Source organism: Mesocricetus auratus, unplaced genomic scaffold (genome assembly GCF_017639785.1).
Source record: "Mesocricetus auratus isolate SY011 unplaced genomic scaffold, BCM_Maur_2.0 Super-Scaffold_100014, whole genome shotgun sequence".
NCBI lineage: Eukaryota > Metazoa > Chordata > Mammalia > Rodentia > Cricetidae > Mesocricetus > Mesocricetus auratus.
In genome coordinates, this window is record NW_024429197.1 from 63,156,605 (window position 1) to 63,181,508 (window position 24,904).

Below are 24,904 nucleotides of genomic sequence, written 5' to 3' on the forward strand. Positions count from 1 at the left end.
GAGTATATAAATGATGGAACAAATGGTGCTTGAAAGCCAACATAGCTCTGTAAGATTATATGGATACATTATGCAGTTATGACACCAAACTATTATCTTTATCATACATTTATTTTTACTTGACATATTCATGCAAACAAAAGGAATCTTTCTTTTCATTTTAAAAGAAGCACTAATTGTGTTTTAAGTTGTCATTATACTTTATAGAATCTATTTCAACTTGGCATGCATATCTGTCCATTTCACATTTCTCAGGTCTGATCTCACACAGGTCTGCATTTCCAAAATCTATATAATTCTTGCTGGACTAGGGGAAGAAGGAAGGCAGACCCGAGGTGAACAAAGGTCTCTGCATGCAGTTGTTCCTAAAGCCATCTATGTAACATGTAGTCTTCCTGCCTGCCCCCTGGGCCCTGCCGAGCTGTCTGAAATCCCAAATAACACACAAGACACTGTATTAATTATAAAGCTGTTGGCCATTTGCTTGGTTTCTTATCTGCTAGCTCTGACTTGATTATTAACTCATAATTACTAATATATATTTTTATAAGGTCTTATCTTACCAAGAATGTAGACTTGTGTCCTCTCTTCCCAGGAAGATCACATGGTGACAACTCTCTTCACTACATTTCCCAGAATTCTCCTAGCCTCTTAGTCCCACCTATCTTGCTTCCTTATTGGCCAGCAGTGCTTTATTTACATATACACAGAAGGACTTCCCCCATCATCTCCTCTTTTCTGTCTAAATTAAAAAAAAAAAAGGCTTTAATTTTAACATGGTCAAATTATATATAACAAAACAGTTATCAAGTAAGAACTATAGTCGCAATATTTTGTCCATTAATATTTAGCAAAATTTAAAGAAAATATTTTATCATCTATCCTATCTGTGTAAGTCTAAAGTCTTATATGTAACTTATCTTTTATCATAGCTAGCGAAAACTATAATTATAACTATCTGTCTTCAACTCCATCAAAGACCACAGAAGTAAATATAGAAACACTAAAATTGACAGAGACATCTCCCTACCTGAACAGTCACCAGAAGTTCCTCTATAATATTGGAGCATCCATCTTCAGCGCATATGGAGCATCCATCTTCAGCGCATAAGCTCACAAATGTCTAAACTATTCATGACCTGGCCCTTTACAGAGTCCTGATATAAAGGCTTCCAAAGTCTTTGACACAGAATTGCCCCTTCCAATTTAATCTTCTAGCTCCACACTATGAAGATGCACTAGAGGCCCTGTCTGTTTTATTTATATAGACAAAAGTATGAACTCTGGGCTTAGCTCATTCATTTACAGCTGCTCTCCTACTTCCATCCCACCATCATCCTATTAATCAGTAGAAACTGCTTGCTTCCCCAAAGCTCCATGAGAATAAGGAAGAAAGATTACCACCAGGACTCAGAAGGCAAATTGTCGTCCTTCCTAGCTCTATCACTAGGGATAGGTCCGAGTGTAAAGAACACTGCTCAGCACAATATCTGACTTAGAGAAAACCGCCATGGGGTTTCTCAATGACATATGTCTCCACTCTGTCCCTATTGTTAGTGTGTGCCCGATACAAGTCAATTTGAAGGGAGCCTGTTTCACCCCACAGCTTGGTCCCATTTTACAAAGGTAATTAAATATTTTTAAATAGTATTTCTTTTTTTCTTTTCTTTTTTTTTTTTTTTTTTTTTTTTTTTTTGGTTTTTCGAGACAGGGTTTCTCTGTGGCTTTGGAGGCTGTCCTGGAACTCACTCTGTAGACCAGGCTGGCCTCGAACTCACAGAGATCCACCTGCCTCTGCCTCCCGAGTGCTGGGATTAAAGGTGTGCGCCACCAATGTCCGGCTTTAAATAGTATTTCTAATTTAATATATTTTACTTTACTTGATTAAGTTAATGTGTATGTTCATGAAAATGGAACGTATACATAATTTTTTTTGGTTTTTCGAGACAGGGTTTCTCTGTGGCTTTGGAGGCTGTCCTGGAACTAGCTCTTGTAGTTTGAGGTTGGTCTCAAACTCACAGAGATCCATCTACCTCTACCTCTCAAGTGCTGGGATTAAAGGCATATGCCACCACCACCTGGCTACATAATTTATAAAAGAGAGAAAGCCTTTGTCTTAGTCTGGTTTCTGCTGCTTATGACATAATGTCATAGAATAAAAAAGTTATAAATTAAAACATTAATTTGGGTACATGTTTCTGCCCAAGCCAAGGGCTCATGCGTGCTAATGACCTTCTTGCTAGCAGAGACATGAGGAATATAAGGCATTGCATGTAGATTAAAGAAAATTAAAGAAATCTCCACCTCAGCTCCTGGCATCCATATACCCAAAGAGTCTGTAATGTTCTGATGGAAGTTTCACCTCAATAACCCTCCCCCATCTCTCTATCCAAACCTTATCCCATTCCAGAAAGCCTGTCAAACAGGGCGGCTCCCACAGGGATACCTAGGACCACTCCCACGGGGTATTTAAATTCCCCCCCCCAATAAAAACAGACAAGGGTTTTTCAGTCTCTCTTTCCTGTCTCCTCTCTTGGGGGAGTTGAGGAGGAATCATCTGGGAGCATTTTACCCATTAAATGAGGACCTTTTTCTAATTTGGTATGATTTGGTCTGATTTGGATTACTGCATCAATGGAGAGGTTTATCAGGGTGCAGAAACTCTTCAGAGAGAACTAGCCAAAATAACTTTTATGGCAGATCTTCTCTAGAGATTCCCATTGGCCCGTTAATATGAGTATGGCAGTGAGATATCTCAGTGAGTAAAGGAAATTACCACCTAGCCTGATGACCTGAGTTATCACCATAACCCCCATCTAATGGGAGAGAACTTATTCTCAAAATTTGTCCTCTGACCTTCACATGTATACCTAGGCACATTCATTCCCCCATGAACATACACATATCCCAAATAAAAAATTATGTACACACACACACACACTCATGAGCATAGCCCTACCAACTTAAAGTTTTCCTAATGGATTTAAATGTGGACATAAGTATCAGAGGGACAAAATATATTCATATCATCTAATTGCCTCCTCTCTCTTCCTATTCCTATCATCTATCACTACTTTTAGTCTTTATGCTTACTTTTTCTTTAGAATATAAATTCCTTAATGTGCATATGTTTCTTTAAGCAGATCAGGCTAGGCCACTGACTCTTGATCTATAATGACAAAAATAACAGCTTGTTCCAAACTTCCCCCTTTCCTTATGCAGCCCATTGCCTCATTTTACAATGATGCCTTTAGTTAAAGTAAGTCTAAATGACCATGATATTTAATCTGTGTAAATGTCATTCTAAACTGATAATCATGAGACATTTTGACTATACTTCATTTTATTTTTGTTTTGTTTTCTCTGAAGCATATAATTGCTGTTTGGGGGAGGGGTTTGCCTTTGTTTTACTATTGCTAATTCTTGCATGATTTTCATAAATTTCCCACACTATTTCATAAATTTCATCATTCCAAAGGCTAGCATGATTAAAAACCACCATTTTTCCCTGGAGGCCTTCCTGAGATTTTCATTCTTCTTCTACTTGGCATCTTGCACATCAGCCAAACACTGTCCATCACCCTAGGACTCTGCTTTGCCATCATTCCAGGAATTCCTTCTGTTTTCTTATGCATAAGACTGCTGTTTCCTGGATCTCATTTTTCCATTTTTCTTATTTTAATGTTCTTCACTTCCCATTTTGTTGGAGTACGCTATCCAGTAGTCTAGTTTATCTTAAAATCAAAAGTCTATAAATAAGCATATGAAATTATGTCATCAGAAAAATTAAAATAACAATGAAATACCACCACACATTCTTAAAGAGTGAAAAAATTCAAAACATTGACAACACCAAATACAAACGATTAGGGTCAAAAGGCCCTTCTTCATTTCTCAAGTGAATGTAAAATATTATAGCCACTTTAGAAAATACTAAACCACTCTGCATGGTGCCACATCTGCATTCCCAATCACTTGACAGGCAAAGGCAAGAGGATCAGGACACATTCTTATCACATGACCTAGTAATTTTCCTCTTGGTTTGTTGCCAAGGAAGTTTAAAACATATATCACCATAAAATCTACATACAGCTGCATATCAGACATTTATAATTGCCAAAATTATTGACAACCAATGTTTCCTTTAGTAGGTAAGTAAATAAATGAACACTGGAAGAGCTAAACAGTGAGATACTAATCAGCACTTAAAAAGTCAACAACAATAATAAAAAAAAGTTATCAAGCCTTAAAGATACTAGGAGAAATATTAAATAAAAGTAGAATCATATACACAGTATGTTGTAACAAAAGTAACCTGAAATTTGCATCAAAATACAAAACTCCATACCAATGTAAAATGTTTGAGATTAGTAACTGCTTTTAATTTAAAATTAGATTCAATAATCTACACTTTTATGCTGTCATTAACTTTTCCTCCATTATCCCCCTTTTTTTACCCACACTAGATCAGAAAGAAAGAAAGGAGGAAAGAAGGAAGGAAAGAAAGAAAGAAGGAAGGAAGGAAGGAAGGAAGGAAGGAAGGAAGGAAGGAAGGAAAGAAGGAAGGAAGAAAATCCCCAATCTAACTTTCTTTGGTTTCCTCTCTGACCATGACCAATAACAACTTGTAACCAACACCCACCCCCAAACGATGACAAATATCCACAACCCACTGAACAAATAAAAATTACCCAACCCACCTCCAGTGAATGTGGGAATCGTGTTCTTAAAATTGCTTCTTATTGTCTTGGGCTGATGACACCTTTAGGTAACCCTGTGAAAATAAGGATAATGGTCAAGTCCTGAAGGAACACACTGTAGCATCTGTTGTCAAGTCTCTGTGTGGTGAGAAAGTACTTAACTGGGCATCTTGATAGAATAGTCTTGAGGCAGGACCATCTCAACTAACCACTTTGAAGTTGTCCTGAGCAGTTTGTAGTTCAAAGATGATCTTTGGGTGTTGTCTGGCAGCTAGCTTAGTGGAATTACCACAATCCAGGTGGATTCATTGTTGTAGGGCACCATCATCTTCTTGGAGACCTCAAAGGTCACTTCTAGAAATGGTTATGTTTCACTGCAAAAATCAAATATTTTAAATACCATATTTAGCAAATCTCTGAAAGGCTAAAGGGCCACAATCTATTAAGTACATCTGGTGTACACAACCTTAGTTCCTAGTTGCCTGCTTAAGACTCAACCTGAAGATGCATACAGAAAGCTGGATGAAGCTTATTATTCTCTGTGACCACTACTATCATGATAGAAAGTTTATATGTACAAAATAATCTTGCAGATTTTGAGATAATATTTATGCCTTAAGAAAAGTTTTTAAAGAGTCAAATGGAAATCAGAAGATTATGAGATGAGTCCTTTTATTTTGTGTTTTCTTCTGTCCCATACCAGATGGCTCTTCTGATATGAGACAGAGATTTGGGTTTTTCTTTAACAATCATGTGTGGGTTTAGAGAAGGAGAAATCCACACTCCAGTCCCAAAGCCAGCTTTAATTTTTAATTGAATTGAGATCACATAAAGACCATTTGCCACTTAAAGTCTGTAGAGGGCAGCAGAAACAAGCGTTTGAGAAGATTTAGTAAATTCTACCTTGTTGGAGGCAGGAAATACCATTAGGCCAATTTACTTTTGTTTGAGACGTTTTCTCTTGACAATCCATCCCTTTTTTTCAGATGTTTCACTTATTCAGATGTCTCTGGATTCCTTAGTTTGGATGCTTTTAATCTCCTAGAAAGATAAAAAAATAAACCCTGCCCCAACTCTAATCATATCTTTCTTAGGACATTTTTTTAAAAGCACAAAAAGTAATACCTTTCATTTAAAAATTCTTTTGAAAATTTGAAATTAAATATACCTTAGTACGTGTGGATAAATATACCTGCATCCCCTATCTCTTTATATAAAAATTTGAGGCTAGCATGTCTTTAGATCTCAAGGGGCATACATTATGAATTTCAGCCTGCCTTTTGCAAGGGGCTTTAAATTTAAATCACTGTAGCTCTTATGTGCCTGCCTCTGCCTCCAAAATTTTGGGATTCAAGGCATGTGCCACCACTATCCTGCTCAAATATTTTATCTTACTTCCAAATCATTCCAACTCTTAGAGATATAAAAAACAAGTTTGAACTGTAGTAATCCTTTGATTACTTAAAACATTTTAAATCTCTTAACTGTGGCTTAATTGCCAAACTAAAAAATAAATCCTTTTTACTTAAGAAGAAAACTCAAAAACTGATGTCCAAGGTGGTGTGGGTGATGTGACAATCTTCAATTTAACATTCTAACATGGAATTAATACACGTGGTTTAAAAAAAAAACTTTTTATTTCATGCAAGTACGGCAAGTGTACCTTTGGTAAATTATCACTCAGGAATATTTTTTCCATCCCTGATCAAATTAAAGGCATTTGTTAGTTTTTATAAGTTCAGGAGGTCTCTCCTCTTCAAAGCTAATCTTTATGAACCTTAATGGCATCCTCGGTTTTTCATTTCCTATGGAAACCAAAGCAAAACCTCTTCCACAACGTAACACATATCCCTGTTTCCATTCTGAGGTCAACACCTCTTTAAAATATACAGGATGATTTAATTCAGCAACTTGTTGTTTCGGTTTGGTTTGGTTTGGTTTGGTTTACTATCAAAAGTTTCCCCACAGTTGTAGTTCTTTCTCATTAGCACTTAAAAATTTAAAGTTAATAAAGCCCCCTTTACCAGCTGCAACACTCAGAAAAGCAGCCCTGCAACTCATCTGGGCAGCACAATGGAGCTGACCCTGCTGATGAGGGCACAGGTGAGAAAAGCCAAGAATGCAAGTGTGGGAGACCTAGCTCAACCCCTCATCTGTCATGTGACTGCATGGGTGGGGGAGAAATACACCCTGTTAGTGCCTGAGGCAGGTAGGAGAGCTGTCCCTGCCTCCTACCAGCTTCAACTTTCAAGAGAGAAGGTCCTGCATCTCACCTAGGCAACACAATAAAGTCAGCCCTGTAGGCAGAGCTGTGGGTGAGTGAGCCCCTAAGTTGTGAACACAGGAGAGCTATCCCCACTACACATTAGTCATGCAGCTGTATGGGTGGGGTAAAGATTACACCCTCACCCCTTGCTCCTTACCACCTGTGACAGATGAGTGAGCTGACCCTCCCCCTTACCGGCTGCAGCACTCAAGAAAATGAACCCCGTCCCTCATCTGGGCAGGGCAGGAGAGCTCACCCTGTGGTAGATGTGGGGGTGAGCCAGCCTCAATGTTGTGAGCATGGGAGAGCTGACCCCATCACTCATCTTTCAGGTGCCAGCCTGGGTGCAGGGAGAGATGCCTGGGATGGGTGGGAGAGCTGGTCCTGAGATCATAAGAGCTGGAGAGCTTTCCCTGGCCCTCATCAGCTGAAGCACTTGGGAAAATGGTCCCTACACCTCAACTGAGCAACACGGTAGAGCTGGCCCTGAAGATTTAGGTGTGGGAGAATTGATCCACAGGATAAGAAAGATGGAGAACTGTCCCTGACCCTTGCTCATCACTGCCAGGGGTAAACTAGCCAAGGCAATGCTGGAGAGCTCACTGTGCTTGTGAAGACAGGGAGAGCAGGCAGGCTGACCAATCCTGCAATTACCCAGGCCCAGAACCAAGGTTATATGTTGGTGTTCCCCTCACCCAAAATCCACCCCATCTGTGACCTACTGGAGCCCAGTGTGTACATGTGTGTGGGGGGGGGTCATTCCTACAGATGCAGAGCTGTGGGATCTCCATGCAAAAGGGCAACAACAGAATATCCAGGAAGAGTCCCAGTGAGCAACCAGTGCTGATGGTGTAGCAGAGACCAGGAACCTCAAACCTTCTTTGCAATATATGGATAAAGGAATTTCCTGCAGGACTCACTGCAGTATCCATACACTGCAGCTTCCATGGCAAAATTTTCCTCTTCTTTCTTTTATTTCCTTTTTTCTCTTAAATATTATTTTGTTTTATGTTTGGGTACAATAGGTAGAATCAGGAGGCCTTATATAAAAGACACAAAGGATAAATAAATAAAAAGAAAGGTGAAAAATTCAAGTTAAAATATTTTTAAAATAAAGTTAATAAAGCACTGTGTAATCTATCTCTGGGGTCTTATTACCTCTTTATGCTCATTAAGCATTTCTTTTAAGGTGTCATTGGAATTTTCTATAGCCCCTAGTCATATAGGATTTTGTGATACAACTGTGATATATTTTATGTTGCAATATGCAAACAATGGTTTCATTTTATGAGGTACATATACTGGAACATGATTAGTTTTAATTTGTAAAGGTATAATATATAATATAGCTATAACTTAAAAATTGTATAGTCACAGAGTAAGTCTTTTCAGAACTTAAAGCAGGTGCCCTTTGAAATCCTGAAGATGTATCTATGGTATGGTACACATTTTAATCTTCCAAATTCTATAAAATGAAACACATCTAATTGCCAGATTTCATTTTTTAGTACCTTTTGGGTTACTTCCTGCAGGAAATGGAATTTTGTTACACAAAGAAGTAGGACATTTCTTTAGAATTTTCTTGGCTTGTTGCCAAGTGATAGAAAATCGTTTCCCAAACGCTTGCTATTAACAGGGTGCTTCTTATGAAATTCTCAGGCTTCTAGCATACTCCTTACTAGTAGTTGATCAATTTCATCATTACATTGTGCTAGAAGGCTTGGCAGGCCATATGGGATCTGTTATGTCTCTTCCACAGATAGAGAGTCTGGGAAACAGGAAAGAACCTAAAAGATATGCATATATGCATAGTACCCAAGAGAAGAGGATGGAGACAAGACCCTCTGATGGGGAACACGGCGAGGGGTGGGGGGGAGTGGGACCTGGGAAGAATAGAGGGGGTAAAGAGGAAGGGAGTTGGTTATGAATGATTCTTATTTCTGATTACTTGTTGTCATTGAATAAATAACAGAGAATAAGTTCGCTGGTTTCAATATGTAAAACACCATTTTCTGCATACTGAGCCAGTAACTGTATTAAGAGGTTCTGGAAAATCTAAGAATACTGTGAAAATAGCATATAATTCTGATTTTTAAGTGGATTATAAGGGCTTTGAGCCACTTTACTTATTTTTCCTGACTTCCTTACTTTTAACCTGCCTTTCTTTACTTATTTGCATCAGCATAGAGAGCAAGGGCTCCAAAATCAGTGCTCATTTCACTATATGAGAAAGAATCCAATTAGTTCTTTTTATAAACTGAAGTCTGCTATTTGGAGATATTAGTTGCTAATCTCTCAAAAAAAAATACTGCAAGATCTTTGCCAATATCCATTTTCTGCTCATAATGAGACAACTTCAGCATTAGTAAAAGGTACTACAATTTCTGCTGGGTCTATTCCTACCATTGATGAAGACTCATTTTTTCCTTTCAAAATCAATTCAGAAACCTTTTATATATAGGTCTTCAATTTTTTTCCTCTGTATGGTAAAACTATCCATCCTAAGATAGTAACTTCTCTCTGCATAAGAATACTATGGGAGAATGAGTAGAAGGTAAAATAACTAAAATAAAATCAAGCTCTGAATCCAAGTAATCCACATGTGAACCCTGTATTTTCTTCTCTACCAGAGTCAATTCTTTCAACATTGGCTAAAAAATTTTTTAGACTAAGTCCTTATCACCTTGTGTGTCAGTTTGCATGTAATAGGCCCACATAATCTCATAGGGAATGGCACTATTAGGAGCTGTGGCTTTGCTGGAATGGATATGGCCTTATTGGAGGAAGTGTGTCACTGTGGTGTCAGGCTTTGATGTTTCTACTGATCAGAACATGGCCCATTGTCTTAGTCAGCTTTTTATTTCCTGCTGAACAAGATGTAGTCAGCATCCTGTCTGCCATACTCCTCACCATGATGATAATGGACTGAACCTCTGAAACTGTAAGTGAGCCACCCCAATTATTTTTCCTTATAAGAGTTGCTATGGTCATGGTGTCTCTTCACAGCAATAAAAACCCCAAGACAGAAGTTAGTAGCAGGATTGGGATATTGCTGCAGTAAGACTGACCATGTTTTTAATTTACAGAAATACAGGTTCTGGGAGTTTGGGTTAGGACAGCAGTGAAATGCTTTAAGCACTGATTAATGAGCCCTACCAGTATACGCATGGAAGACAGTAGTACTGAACATGATTTGATTAACTCTGGGATCAAGAGAGCTCAGAAGAGAAGAATGTTACTATGTGGACTAGAGACTGGTTTTGTGGTGTTTTGGTAAAGAAAGTGGCTGCTTTTTGCCCTTGTCTGGAGTCTGCTTGAGACTAAAGGGAAGAGTTTTGAATTGATTCCATTGGCAGAGGAAATTTCAAAACAGCCTAGTATAGACTCTGTCATGCTTATAAAGTGTGCATGCTTGTAAAGATTTATAATGAAAAGGAACGAGTTGAGCAGTAAATTACAGAAAGTAAATTATGAGACAAAAAGAACACCAGGAAGTGGAATGGAGTGTGTTCAAGGAGATGAATGGATTAAGTGCTCTGTTCAAGGAGATAAATGGATCAAGAAATGGAATATAGGGAGTAGTGACCTCAGGGAAAGATCCCACCCAGCTAAGTTTCCACCTTGTGAAAAGGAACTAAAGCAAAGCTTACAGCTGGTAGTGCTGGGACACACTTTTAAAACTCTGAGTTTGAGGCCAGCCTGGTCTACAGAGCAAGGCTCAGAACAGCCAAGGTTAGGCAGTGAAAGCAGATGAAAATGTAATTGAATGAAGGGGCATGTTCTAGTCCCAGTAATGCCGGGTTTTTGTTTTTGTTTTTTTGGTTTTTCGAGACAGGGTTTCTCTGTGGCTTTGGAGGCTGTCCTGGAACTCGCTTGGTAGTCCAGGCTGGTCTCGAACTCACAGAGATTCGCCTGCCTCTGCCTCCCGAGTGCTGGGATTAAAGGCGTGCGCCACCAACGCCCGGCTTTTGACCTGTATCAGTCCTACACTGCAGGGGCCATCTATTCCGGGTTGATGTCTTTGGGGCTGTGATCAGAACCAGCCAAACAGCCCTGGATATGACCCTGAATGGGGGAGTGTGGATGAGGGAGGTCCTGGCTACCCAACAATGTTGAAGGACGAGACAAAGACATTTGGTCATTTTAGGAGGGCACTCAGTCAATACTGGAGACCACAGTTTATTGAAGGATCCCTCTTAAGTATCTCTCCAAAAGCTGGGGGTGGGGTGTCTAATGGCAGAAGACATCTATTATCATGTATATAGGGCTGACTTTAATCCTAGAGATAGTCTTAGAACACAAGTACGCATGCCATCAGGTATTCTGTAATGCCTTCAGGCTTGTCTCACTAGACCTCAGGAGTGATAAGGGTTCACCCAGGGCCTAGGTCTTTTGTTACACAAACTAGGAGACATTCCCTATGAGGCTAGGCCATCAGGAGGTAACCAGCAGACATCTAAAAGACAATAGGAGAACTGAGCTCCTGGAATTGAGCTGAGGCCTATTTCCAAAATATTATATTGGGTGGTGGGGTGACACATTAAGCAGTGGACTACTTTAGAATTAAGGATAGAAGAAATGAGATATGGCATTTGCCTCTATGCCAAAAGAAAGCCACTGAGGCCAGGCATGTGTCAGGGGTGTCCCTTAATGGAGACATAAAGAGGACATTTTATGAGGCTATGAAGTTGAAGCCTGAATTACCTTGGAGAACTCAAGATAATTGGAGATGTCAGAGTCATGGGATACCTGCCAAGGAAAGCTGCTAACAGGGAGTAGAACCAGCCCAAGAGAAAGCAATGTGTTGTAGCCAACAAAACTGAATGGAGTTGGAGATCTGAATTGTGTTTTGATATCAGAGATGAAGATGTACAGGTTGGAGTTCGGACAACAGGTTTTCAGTCTTAGTTTGGTCCAGTAGTTCCATGCTATGTTCCCTTGCCTACATTTTGGAATAGTAATGTATATTCTGAGCCATTATGTTTCATACGTGTATGATTCTACTTTTTATTTTGATTTTTATAGGTGATTACAATTAAGGGATTAAATAAATCTCAGAAGGAATTTTATAACTTTGGACTTTAAAACAATTGTTGAGACTGTGAAAGACTATGGGTCCTTTTGAAGTTGGAAAAAATGAATTTTGTATTATGACTGTTATAAGCTTATGGGGGCCAGGGAGTGCAATGTGGTAGTATGAATGTAATTGATCCCCATAATCTCATAGGGAATGGCACTACTAGGTAGTGTGGTTTTTTTGGAGTGGGTATGGCCTTGTTGGAGGAAGTGTGTCACCGTGGGGGCAGGCTTTGACGTTTCCTATGCTCAGGATAACACCTAGAGTCCTGTTGCCATCTAATCAAGATGTAGCCAGCATCATGTCTGTCATGCTCCCTGCCATGCTTTCTGCCATGATTATAATGGACTGAACCTCTGAAACTGTAAGTGAGCTACACCAATTAAATATTTTCCTTATAAATTTGCAGTGGTCATGGTGTCTCCTTACAGTAATAGAAACCATAAGACACCTTATTAGGTTTGATATGAATCAGAAAATTTAAAAGAAATGGATACTTTTCAGGATAGGTACCACATACCAAAATTAAATCAAGACTAGATAAACAACTTAAATGAATGTATAACCCCTAAGGAAACAGAAGCAGTCATTAAAAGCCCCCCCAGCCCCCCCAAAAAAGCCAAGGCCAGATGGTTTCAGCACAGAATTCTAACAGAATTTCAAAGAAGAGCTAAGGCTGACACTCCTAAAATTGCCAAAATCCTTTTATGAGGCAACAGTTATTCTGATACCCAAGCCATGCAAAGACACAACTAAGAAAGAACTACAGACCAATATCCCTCATGAAAATGAATGCAAAAATACTCAACAAAATACTGTCAAATTGAATCCAAGAACATATCAGAAAAAACCATCCACCATGATCAAGTAGGCTTCATCCCAGAGATCCAGGGATGGTTCAATATATTAAAATCTATCAATGTAATCTAACATAGAAACAAACTGAAAGAAAAAAACACATGATCATCTCATTATGTGCTGAAAAAGCCTTCAATTAAATCCAACACCCCTTTGCGATATTTATATTTCTCAAAACTGCTACAATTCTCTATTTTACAGATTTCTTTTTAATGACAAATATAGAATTCCAAGGACTTGTTGATTCATCAATATGTTGAGCATTTAGCTGCTCCTTTATCAAGTGCCTGTAAGTATACTAAAGTCAAACACAGAACAACCATAGGTACTGGGCCCCAACTGGCTACCTGTCTTGCATTGTTTCATTCACTTGTCACCTTAAAAGAGCTCAAACTGTCTCCCTTCTTGTCTGGCTACCTGGACACCAGAAAAAACTTCAGATTTTTTCATGTTACTGCCTGATCTGTGCCCAGGTAAATGGAAAGGACACATTTTTCCTGTGACCACAGTGCCAAGGTACTCAACCCAGCTGCTTTTTGGAATGGAACTTTACTGAAGACAAGTTAGTGCTATACAGCTAAATATACATGTGGGGGTTTGTTAGTACCATCATAGATGGGGTAGAGGGTTTTCTATTCCAAGTGTAAATGGTCCAAGTGGTAACTAAATAAAACTAGTACTGGAAATTATTTCCAGATTTGGCCTTCCCCATATCTCTTGTGTCCAACGATGGACCGACCTTCATGGTCAAGTTATCTCAACTAGTCTTAACATAAATTGGAAATTCATGCTATGCATCATACTTAGAGCTTAGCAAAGACAGAGAGGCCCATAGGTTGGACAAAACAAAGGGGACATGCAGCCTTTACCCAGATGGATGGAGAATACTTGGGATGGAATAATCTAACTAACCAACTCCATTGTAATACATACTTCAGGATAATAGGATATTCTTTAAAAGGTTCTGATAATGGAAATTATAGATGAGCTAAAATAAGAAAAGGAAGGGAATAATCACTTCAGTTGAACTTAACATAGTCAGAGTAACCCTGTCTGTAACTATTAATATAGGGTATAATCTCTGGCTCTACCTAGCACTAAAAAACCAGCAAGAAGACCCCTGAAATGTCAGAAGAGAGCCCTCTATTCCTGAGTTCTTAAAAAGAAATCTGTATGGAATAGGGGTGTCAAAAGAAAAGTATAGAAGGATAGTGGGGAGCGAACTGTAACATGCCCCCACTAATGTTTTAATGGCTCTGATTGGTGCTCTCATTGATACCTTTTTCTTCCGCTGTCTACTTGATTTTTCTAATGTTCCTTCTTACTGCAATTATACTTCTTATCACACTCTCCCCTTTGGTAAATGATTGCCCTTAGGATAGACTTTTTCTGCAAAAATCATACTTATTCTGAACTCTCTGCAGGGTTTAAGAGTTTATGTGGGCTAGGGCATGTTACACCTATTTTACTCAGCAAGTCTCTACAATGGGTAATAGAATTAAAATATCTCTTCCTGAGAATTGCAATGATTCCTTATCTATTACATCCCACTACAGTTGCCGCTACTGCAGCCTCTCTGTTACCCATCCCAGGATATGTTCTTGGACTATAAGGAGAGATTTCTAAAATAGCCTAATTTAAAAAACTACTACTAGTAAAGCAAAAACTATTATGCAAAGCTTATCAAGAAATGGGAAGACTGAGAAAACTGTTTTACAAAATAGAGCAATCATATATACTTCCTTATTGCTCCATTGTCTGTCTTCTATAAACCTGCTTTGGAACCACCCAGAATTTTAGTTCTTAAAAGGGGCCCAAGAAATGGATTTGGGGCTACTCTCTTTAACCCAATTTAGAAGACAGTCACTGGCCAGTTTTTGGGTGAATAACAATAAAAACAAGGCTTGCTTCCAATTTGCCTCAAAATTGTGGTAGTGGTCTTATTCTTGCCTTATTCTTTTATATCTTTTGTAAAGTACAAAAAAATAATCATATAAACTCCAGGGAGTCATATGACTTGGATCTGTCTCTCACAGGTCAAAAGTACTCCAAAAAGCCTAAGTTACCCCACCTGCCTCTTCCCATGGGTACAATCTCTCTCCTCTCTCTCTCTCTCTCTCTCTCTCTCTCTCTCTCTCTCTCTCTCTCTCTCTCTGTCTGTCTGTCTGTCTGTCTGTCTCTGTCTCTCTCTGTCTCTCTGTCTCTCTGTCTCTCTCTCTGTCTCTCTCTGTCTCTCTCTGTCTCTCTCTGTCTCTCTCTGTCTCTCTCTGTCTCTCTCTGTCTCTCTCTGTCTCTCTCTCTCTCTCTCTCTCTCTCTCTCTCTCTCTCTCTCTCTCTCTCTCTCTCTGTCTGCCCTGGTCTTGGGACTCCTTCCTTCCTCCAACAAACAGGACAGTAGGTCTAGAAGTTCCAAATGAAAGATTTTCCTTTAAGTTCTGGATGGTAGGCTGTAGATTCTCTAGCTGACACCCTTCCTCCCAGAAATCAGGTTGTGTCCCGCTGCAGTCTCTCCTTTAAACACGGAGCTGATGAGAAGCTCTGCTGTGGCCTTGCAGCCCCTCCCTCCATTTTGCTGCTACAGGATAAGTTTGTGGTCCTATCTAGGGCAATAAGGCAGAATCCCAAACAATGGAGATATCCCAACAGGGATCAGAGGGAGCTAACAGAAACAAAGCTTGCTGCTACTGTTCGGGGAGGGAAAAGAAGCAAACAGAGGTACGGCAATTACTGTTAGCTTACCTTTTAGGCACCCAGTTTCTAGCTCCAGTATGTTATATATGAAAGAAAAGGGGGTTTGTACAAAGTATATGACATCAAGTGCATCCTTGAGATATACTTGATTAGGGGAGTTATAGACTCATGATTTTAACCAGTCATAATAAGGTCTTGAAATAGAACAATAGCGTGACCGCACCATAGCCATAAGTCCCTGTGATGAGACCTTGAAGAGAGAAAATCTTCAGTTCCAAGGGAAGAGTATATCTTTGCTTCCTATGGATTTTAAGTTAGCACAGAAAGGTAAGTTCCATACCGTGTAGCCTAGCCAGTACTGTCATACTTACCAACAGGTATGTCGCCAGACACTAGATAGAGCCATAAACTTACCCTGAAGAGGCAAGGGAGTTGTAAGGCCGTAGCATGGCTTCTTGTTTATGCATAGAAAGGGAGAGACTGTTGGGAGATGGGACTTGATATCTGGCATAGAGAAAGCTCATCAGATAGGTCTACACCCTAACAGGGACTTTTGGTTTAGATTTTTGGGAAAGAGTAAGTTAAGTGGTACTAGAAACAAAATTAAACAGAGGAGGTAACCACAGAGGTCATACGGCATTAGAGGCCTTAAAAGGGAAAGAACAGGCAAGTGAGGTAGAAAAGATTAAATAGCAAAAACATACACAGCTTGTGGTAAGAGGAGATGAGACTGTTCTGACCTACGTTGTGCTCCCTTAGTCCATCAGAAACTTGGGAATGTAATTGCTCACAGAATGAAAACACTGGTTTAAAACTGAAAGTGGAGCCACTTCCCAGCAGATGGTAAGAGTTTAAAGATAAATGGTAGCAATTCCCAAGACCCTTGCCTCAGTTTCTGTCAAACCAGAAGACCCACACTGGCCAGACGACTCTTTAGACTACAGTGGGCTGGAGAGTGGTCATGGCTGCAGAGGCAGCATAGAGAGAGGAGGAACACTAAATGGGCACACATCCCCCATTCAACAGAAGCAGGCATCAAGCTGGCCCCTTTAGAATGTTGAGCAGAGGCTGGGTAAATGGCTCACTGATTGAGATCACTGATTGCTCATGCAGAGGCCCAGTGCTTGAGTCCCAGCACTCACATTGGGTCAGAACCAACCTTAACTTCAGCTCTGGGGGTTCTGATGCCCTCTTCTCAACCTAGGGCACTCATGAGATGTGCACACATTCGGCAGACAAGACATCACACACATTGTTTTAGTTAGGATTTCTAATGCTTTGATAAAACACTATTGCTGTGAAGAGACACCACGACCACAGCAACTGCCACAGAGAAATCATTTCATTGGGGTTTGCTTACAGTGAAAGAAGTTTAGCCCATTATGAGTACGGTGGAAAGCACAGTGTACGCAGGCAGACAAGGTGCTGGGGAGGTAGCTGAGAGCTCTGCATTTGGATCTGCAGGAAGAGAGGGAGACCCTGGGCCTCACTTGAGATTTTGAAACCTCAAAGTCCATACCCCAGTGACACACTGTCTCCAACCAGGCCACACCTACTCCAACAAGGCCATGCCTCCTCATCCCTCCCAATTAGGGCGACTCCCTGAAGACTAAGCATTCAAATATATGAGCCTGTTGGGTCCACTCTTACTCAAATCATCACAAACACCATAATCAAAAGGAACCTGGGAAGAAAGGTTTGATTTCACTTACAATTCCACCTCACAGTTCTTCACTGAGGGAAGTCAGGTAAGAACTCAAACAGCACAAGCAAGTACCTGGAGGTAGCAGTGGATATAGAGACCATGGAAGAGCGATCTTCTTGGCTTGTTCCTCATGGCTTCTCAGATGGCTTTCTCAAAGCACCCAGGATCAGCCACCCAGATGTGGTACTGCCCACAGTGAGATGGACCCTCCCACATTACTCACCAATCAAGAAAATACACTCCAGGCTTGCCCAGATGTTCTCACTTCAAGTTCCCTCTTCCCCTGGCTTGTGTCAAGTTGACATAAAATTGGTCGCCACACGCATCCGCTAAAATAAGTGTATTTATGGGATGATATAAAATTTAAGCAGCAGGCATTGAGATTAGTCCCATGCAAGCACAATGGCCTGGAAAAATGTCCACATGCACAGTATTCAGAGACTGGCAAGGGTGGCTATTGGCTGAACAATACTTCTTTTTCCCCAACTGAGGATGCAGGAGGTTCAGAAGTTGGAGCCCTTGTCATGGACTTGCTGAGCCTCATCTGCCTCTTTAACCTGAGGAATTTAAGGCCTTGTACTTCTCTTTAAGGCTACCATCGACCGGCCTTTGCTTAACCTTTGGAGACTAAGTTTCTTTTTAATTGATGGCAACAACTGTTGGGTGAGCAACTAGAAAGATTTGATCTCACTTATAGTTCCACAGAGTTTATTTTTCTTGGTGTCATCTCTGGTAGATTGTTGGATGTATTTATCCTTTCTGGCCCTTCCAGTGTTGAAGGAAAGGGATGGCATTGCCTTTGGACTCAAATTAAAGAATACCTGGATGTTCAATAATGAGTTTGTGGAGTTCATTCTGCCTGTAGTGAGCACTGGCATGGAGAGGCTAGAAACAGTGACTCAAAAACTAGAGCTAAGAGAGGTTCCTTCCTTTACTTTGGCACCATAACAAGCAAAATCAGCACTAATTAGGTAGATGTACACAGTTTTTTTAAAACACATAAATACATGCTGGAACCCATTATATACTTTGGAGTGGTCTTTTATGTGCCTTTGGTTTCACAGCTCCAGCAGGAAATTACTAGATATTAGTATAACATACAGGAAAAATATTTTAAAAGGAAATCATTTCCAAGCCACCAAAGGATCAAACAATAGGCCATCTTTCCTGAGTATGATGGTGCAATATTCGCAAATTGGTTAAAGCTGGAAGTTAGAGAGAGTGTAACATTCTTACGGTCCTTGGAAGGTGGAGTAAAAGAACTGGACATTAAACTGTTACTAAGCAAACAATTTCAGGAATTTCATCCACATTGGGTTCAGATGTTGCCAGTTATACTAGATATGTCTAGCCCTAATGGGCAGAAAGGATTATCTCTATGATATTCTTTAAAGTTGCCCTCTCCACTGTTAGAAGCATCTAAAAATCATGCAGTATTACTTTTGAGATGCAGGGCCTGCCCACTATACATCATTGGGTTTGGGAACATGAATTTAAATACAGATACCTATCCTTTAAACCAGGAGATAGCGTATGGGTAAAAATGTTTGCATGCTAAAAGCCTCTTTGGAGATGTCCATTCACTGTCATTTTTACCCACCTACCTACACTGAGGTTGTCCTTTGTATTCATCACGGCAGAGGTTCTTGCAACTGAGAGTGCACTCTTGATGGATCAACATATTGAATATTTACCATCCAGAGGAAGAGGCTGGGGTCCTGGAGGCCCCAGAGGCCCTGATTTAGTCATGCTGGAAAACTCTCTGTAGCCCAGGCTGGACTCAAACTCACAGAGATCCGCCTGCCTCTGCCTCCCGAGTGCTGGGACTAAAAGAAGGGGTATGCCACCACTGCCCAGTGCTGGAAAACTCAAAGTTTCAAATTACAGGCATAGATGAGAGAGAAGAACCCCAAGTCAATGGCACAGACCAAATACTCAACAAAGTCATAAAAGAAAGTCTCTTAACTAAGAAAAAACACACACCTATAGAGAATAATAAGCATAGAGATAATCAAATAGAGAAGACCAGAAAGAAAACCTCAATGGCATAACAGAGTTACAACACCAAGAATTCATAACAAAGAAAGCATATTGAATCAGAGGGACCTGGAGGCAGAAGCAGCCGCCATCATCCCCCACCACTCTGACCTCACCCTCCATCCTCCGCTAGAGAGGTGAGTCCCCGGGCCTCTTGCAGCCCACCTCCCCCTCCTCAACTCCCCTGACCCACAACTGCAAGACTCATCCTGCCACCGAGCCCCACAGAGGGACCTGGAGGCAAAGGAAAGCAGTCACCATCATCGGGCCCCTCCACCTTTCAAGGGGGAGGGAGGATAGATCCTTGAACCCCTACCCACCAGGACAGGGATAGACTCCTGAGTACCCACTGGAAGAAGAGATGGGAAGAAGACAGTATAAGAACACATCCAACAACAGACAAGCCTATATGACACCACCAGAGTCTCGGAACTCTACACCAGCAAGACAGGACCATCCCAGTGCAGATGAAACAAAAGAGAATGGCCTAAAAACAACCAAAAGATAATGATAGAGGCCATCAAAGTCGATATGAGAAAATCCCTTAAAGAAATAGAAGAAAAAGCAAACCAAAAAATCCACAAATCTCTAAAAGAAAGCAAGGAAAGCCAAGAAAAAACATTCAAACAGATGAAATAAAGAATTCAAACAGTTTAAGACCTGAAAACTGAAATGGAGACAAAAAAAACCCACAAACTGAGGTAAGGCTGGAAATAGAAAAGCTGAATAAACAATCGGGAACTACAGATGCAAGAATAACTAACAGAATACAGGAGAGTTTATGCTGGAGAGGATGTGGAGAAAGGGGAACACTCCTCCACTGCTGGTGGGAGAGTCAACTTGTACAGCCACTTTGGAGATCAGTATGGAGACTCCTTAGGAAATAGAAATCAGGCTACCACAAGATCCAGCAATTCCACTCTTAGGCACATACCCAAAAAATGTACAATCATACAACAAGGACATCTGCTCAACTATGTTCATAGCAGCATTATTTGTAATAGCCAGAATCTGGAAGCAACCTAGATGTCCCTCAACTGAAGAATGGATAGAGAAAATGTGGAATATCTATACAATGGAGTACTACTCAGCAGAAAACAATAATGGAATCTTGAAATTTGCAGGAAAATGGATGGCACTAAAAGAAACCATCCTGAGTGAGGTAACCCAGTCACAAAAAGACAAACATGGTATGTACTCACTCATATATGGATTTTAGAGATGGATTAGGGGAGTGCTAGCCTACAATCCCATTGCCAGAGAGTCTGGGAAACAGGGAGAACCCTAAGAGAGATATGCATGGTAACCTGGAGAAGGGGAATGAGACGAGATCTCCTGACGAGATTGGGAGCATGGGGGTAGAGGAGAGGGATATGAAGATGGGAGAAAGAGAGAGGGAGAAGAAGAGGGGAGAGGAGGACATGGTGGAGCAGGAAGGTTGAGACAGGTAAGAATAGAGGAGAGCAGGATGAGAGATACCATAATTGAGGGAGCCATTATAGATTCGAAGAGAGATCTGGCACTAATGGAATTTTCAGAGATCTACAAAAATGACACCAACTATCATTAAGGCTACCTTAAATGCCCTCTCCTAATAATGAGATTGATGACTACTTTATATGCCATCCTAGAACCCTCATCCAGTGTCTGACAGAAGCAGAGGCGGACACCCACAGCTAAAAACTGAACTGAACTCCTGGAACTCAGCTTAAAAGAGGAGTGATGAGCAAAGGAATCAAGACCCAGCTAGTGAAACCCACAGAGGCAGCTGACCTAAACAAGGGGGAAATGCATGGACCCCAGAATGATGACTGAGAGGCCAGCATGGGACTGATCCAGACCCCCCTGATCTTGGGTTTCAGAGAAGAGGCCTCAACCATCTATAGGGCCTCGGAGAGAAGATCAGTATTTATCCCTGACACACAAATGGACTTTGGGGGCCCACTCCACATGGAGGACGACTCTCTCAGCCTGTACACATGGGGGAGGGCCTAGTCCCTGCCCGGGATGATATAACAGACTTTGAAAATCCCTCATGGAAGGCCTTATCCTCCCTGGGGAGTGGAGCGGGGATATAGTGGGGTGTTGGGGGGATTAGAAGGAGAGGAAAAGGGGAGGGAGAGGGAGCTGGGAGTAACATGTGTAAAAAGCTAAATAAAAAAGTATTATAAAAAAGAAAGTGTATTGAAAGATTGTACTTTGAAAATGCATTACATATAAAAGAAAACTCATATAAGGAGTCTTGACTCAAAAACATATAGTGGGGAAAATAAGAACTGATTTCTCAATGAACACTTAGTCAGAAGAGTTTACGAGAAATACACTCCAAATCCTAAAAAACTAGAATGGGAACCATAGACTAATATACCCAGCAAAATGATCCAGCATAACTGAAGGAGAAAGAAAATACTTCCCACAATATAAAAGGCCTAAAATATTAATATTCAACAAATCAAACCTCAGGAAAATATAGGAAGTAGTATTTTGGGAGAATGAAGGGAATAAGTATAGCAGAGAGACCATAGATAGAAATATTAAGCCATAATTATTAAACATAGAGAAGCCCTGAGAACAAAAAAAGGACAAAAATCAACAACACAATGACTTCAAGTAACATATTTCAATAACTTTACATAACAATAATCTCAATTCTACAATCAAAAGACACAGGCTAAATGAGTGGATAAAGAAAGAAAGAAAGAAAGAAAGAAAGAAAGAAAGAAAGAAAGAAAGAAAGAAAAGCCACCTACTGTTTGTCTACAGAAACTACATCTTAGCTATAAAGGTAGGTACTGTCTTGGAGTAAGAGGATAGACAAAAATACTCTCTAAACAACTAGGACCAGAAAGAAAGCAGAAGCCTCTCTCCTAGCAGCTGACAAAATAGACTTCAAGCAGAAGCTAATCAGAAGAAATAAAGAGGAATATTTTATGATAATCAAGGGAACAGTTAACCAAGAAGGCATTACTATTCTAAATATATATGCAACAAACTCCAGGCCACACAATTTTATGAAAAATGCACTATTGGATTTAAAGACATAGATTAACAGACAGTGAGATCAACAACTAATAAATGGGACCTACTGAAACTGAGAAGCTTCTGTAAGGCAAAGGACACAGTCAGCAAGACAAAAAGGCAGCCCACAGAATGGGAAAAATATTCACTAATCCCACATCTGACAGAGGGTTGATCTCCAAAATTTACAAAGAACTCAAGAAGCAAGTCTCCAAAACACCAAAGGACCCTATTAAAAAGTGGGCTGCAGAACTAAATAGAGAATTTTCAATAGAGGAGTCTAAAATGGCTGAGAGGCACTTGAGAAAGTGCTCAACATCCTTAGCCATCCGGGAAATGCAAATCAAAACAACTCTGAGATACCATCTCACTCCTGTCAGATTGGCTAAAATCAAAAACACCAATGATAATTTATGCTGGAGAGGATGTGGTGAAAGGGGGGCACTCCTCCATTGCTGGTGGGAGTGCCAACTGGTTCAGCCACTTTGGAAATCAGTATGGAGATTCCTCAGAAAAATGGGAATAAACCTACCACAAGACCCAGCAACTCCACTCTTAGGCATATATCCAACAGATGCCCATTCATACAACAAAGATGTCTGTTCCACTATGTTCATAGCAGCTTTATTTGTAATAGCCAGAACTTGGAAGCAACCTAGATGTCCCTCACCCAAAGAGTGGATAGAGAAAATGTGGTACATCTACACAATGGAGTACTATTCAGCAGAAAAAAATAACAGAATCATGAGATTCGCAGGCAAATGGATGACACTAGAAGAAACCATCCTGAGTGAGGTAACCCAGTCACAAAAAGAGAAACATGGCATGTACTCTCTCATATATGGATTTTAGACATAGATCTGGGGAATGCCAGCCTACAATCCTATGGCCAGAGAGTCTGGGAAACAGAAACTTCATTTAGTGGCTGATTGAAGAACAGGCAGACTCCCTTGGTTAAGTACTGAGCTGAACTCAAGAAAGCCAGTAACAGAGAGGGAGGACTGATGATCAAAGGGATTAAGACTGGGCTGGTTTAACCCCCAGAAACAGCTGACCAGACAAAGGTTAACTCTTGAATCCCAGGCATCAGCCTGGGAATCCAGCATGGGACTGATCAAGACCTCCTGAATCTGGGTGTCAGTGAGGAGGCCTAGGGAATCTATTGAGCCTTGGACAGCAGATCAGTACCCATCCCAAGTATACACACGGACTTTGGACTCCCATAGAACAATGTGAGGTGCACTCTCACCCTGAACTCTTGGGGAAGGGTCTAGGCCCTGCCCTATATGAAATGACAGACTATGGACACCCCCATGGAGGGCCTCACCCTCCCTGGGGGAATGAGGGGTTAACGGAGGGGGGGGGTGTTGGGGGGAGGGCACGGGAGGAGGGGAGGGAATGGGAGAGGGACCTGGAACTGACTTTTGAAGCAACCTCGTTTCTTATCTAAATTTAAACTGGAAAATAAAATATAAAAAAAATAAAGACTAGTGAGACTAGAGTAGTTTACTTAGTGCTACTCAAAAAAAAGATATAGATTAACATCAACACATTAATAGTAGATGATTTCAATACCTCACTTTCTCCAATACATAGGTCATCCAGACAAAAGCCAAATAGAGAAACATCAGAAATAATTACAACATGCATCAAATAGACACAAGATACCTATAGAATATTCCACTCAAACAAAAAAGAATGAGTATTCTACTCAGCAGCACATGGAAGCTTTTTTTTTTTGAAACAGACCACATTTTGGGACACAAAACAGATTTAAAAAGATTGAAATAACTATCTTTACCTTATCATACCACAATATATTAAATATCAAAATGGATAGAAACAAATTTCTAGAAAAAACACAAACTCATGAAGATTAAACATCTCAATCCTAAATGATGAATGGGTCAAAGGAAAAAAAATCAAGAAAAAAGTCTTGAAACTAAATAAAAATGAAAACAAAACAGTAGTTCTGGGACATACTGAAAGCAGTCCCACAAGGGATTTAGAGTTTTAAATACCTACGCTAAAAAGCCAGAAAAAGCATAAATAAAAGACTTACTGATAGAATTCAAGAATTTGGAAAAGCTAGACCAAACCAGCTACAAATAATCCAACAACAAAAAATAAAAATCAGAGCAAAAATAGATACAAAGAATACAATTCAAAGAATCAGCAAATCTAAGAGATGGGTCTTGGGAAGATAAACAAGATTGACAGACCCTTCGTCCAACTAACAAAAAGAAAGAAAAGAGGACATGAATTAACAGAATCAGAAATGGACAGAGAAACATTGCACCAACGAAATTCAGAATATTATAAGGAAATAGTTTAAAAACCTGTTCTCCATGAAGCTGGAAAATCTAATAGAAATTAATAAATTTCTACATTCAGCTAAACCACCAAACTTAAATGAAGAAGTAAACAACCAGATAGATGCATAACAAACAAGGAAATTAAAATAGTATCAATAATCCTTGCAACTAAACGAAAGTCCAGGGCCAGATGGAGTCATCACAAAGAAGATCTACAATCTGTCCTTCTAAAACTCT

General features: G+C 40.2%; 1 long non-coding RNA gene across 1 annotated transcript; it reads right to left on the reverse strand.

Moving 5' to 3' along the window:
- Positions 1-1,797: 1,797 nt before the first annotated feature.
- LOC121144117 lies at positions 1,798-5,104 on the reverse strand. Its single transcript, XR_005881433.1, has 3 exons — positions 4,863-5,104; positions 4,701-4,774; positions 1,798-3,749 (listed from the first exon to the last, which is right to left on the reverse strand). It is a non-coding gene; the product is annotated as an uncharacterized LOC121144117 (long non-coding RNA).
- Positions 5,105-24,904: the final 19,800 nt, after the last annotated feature.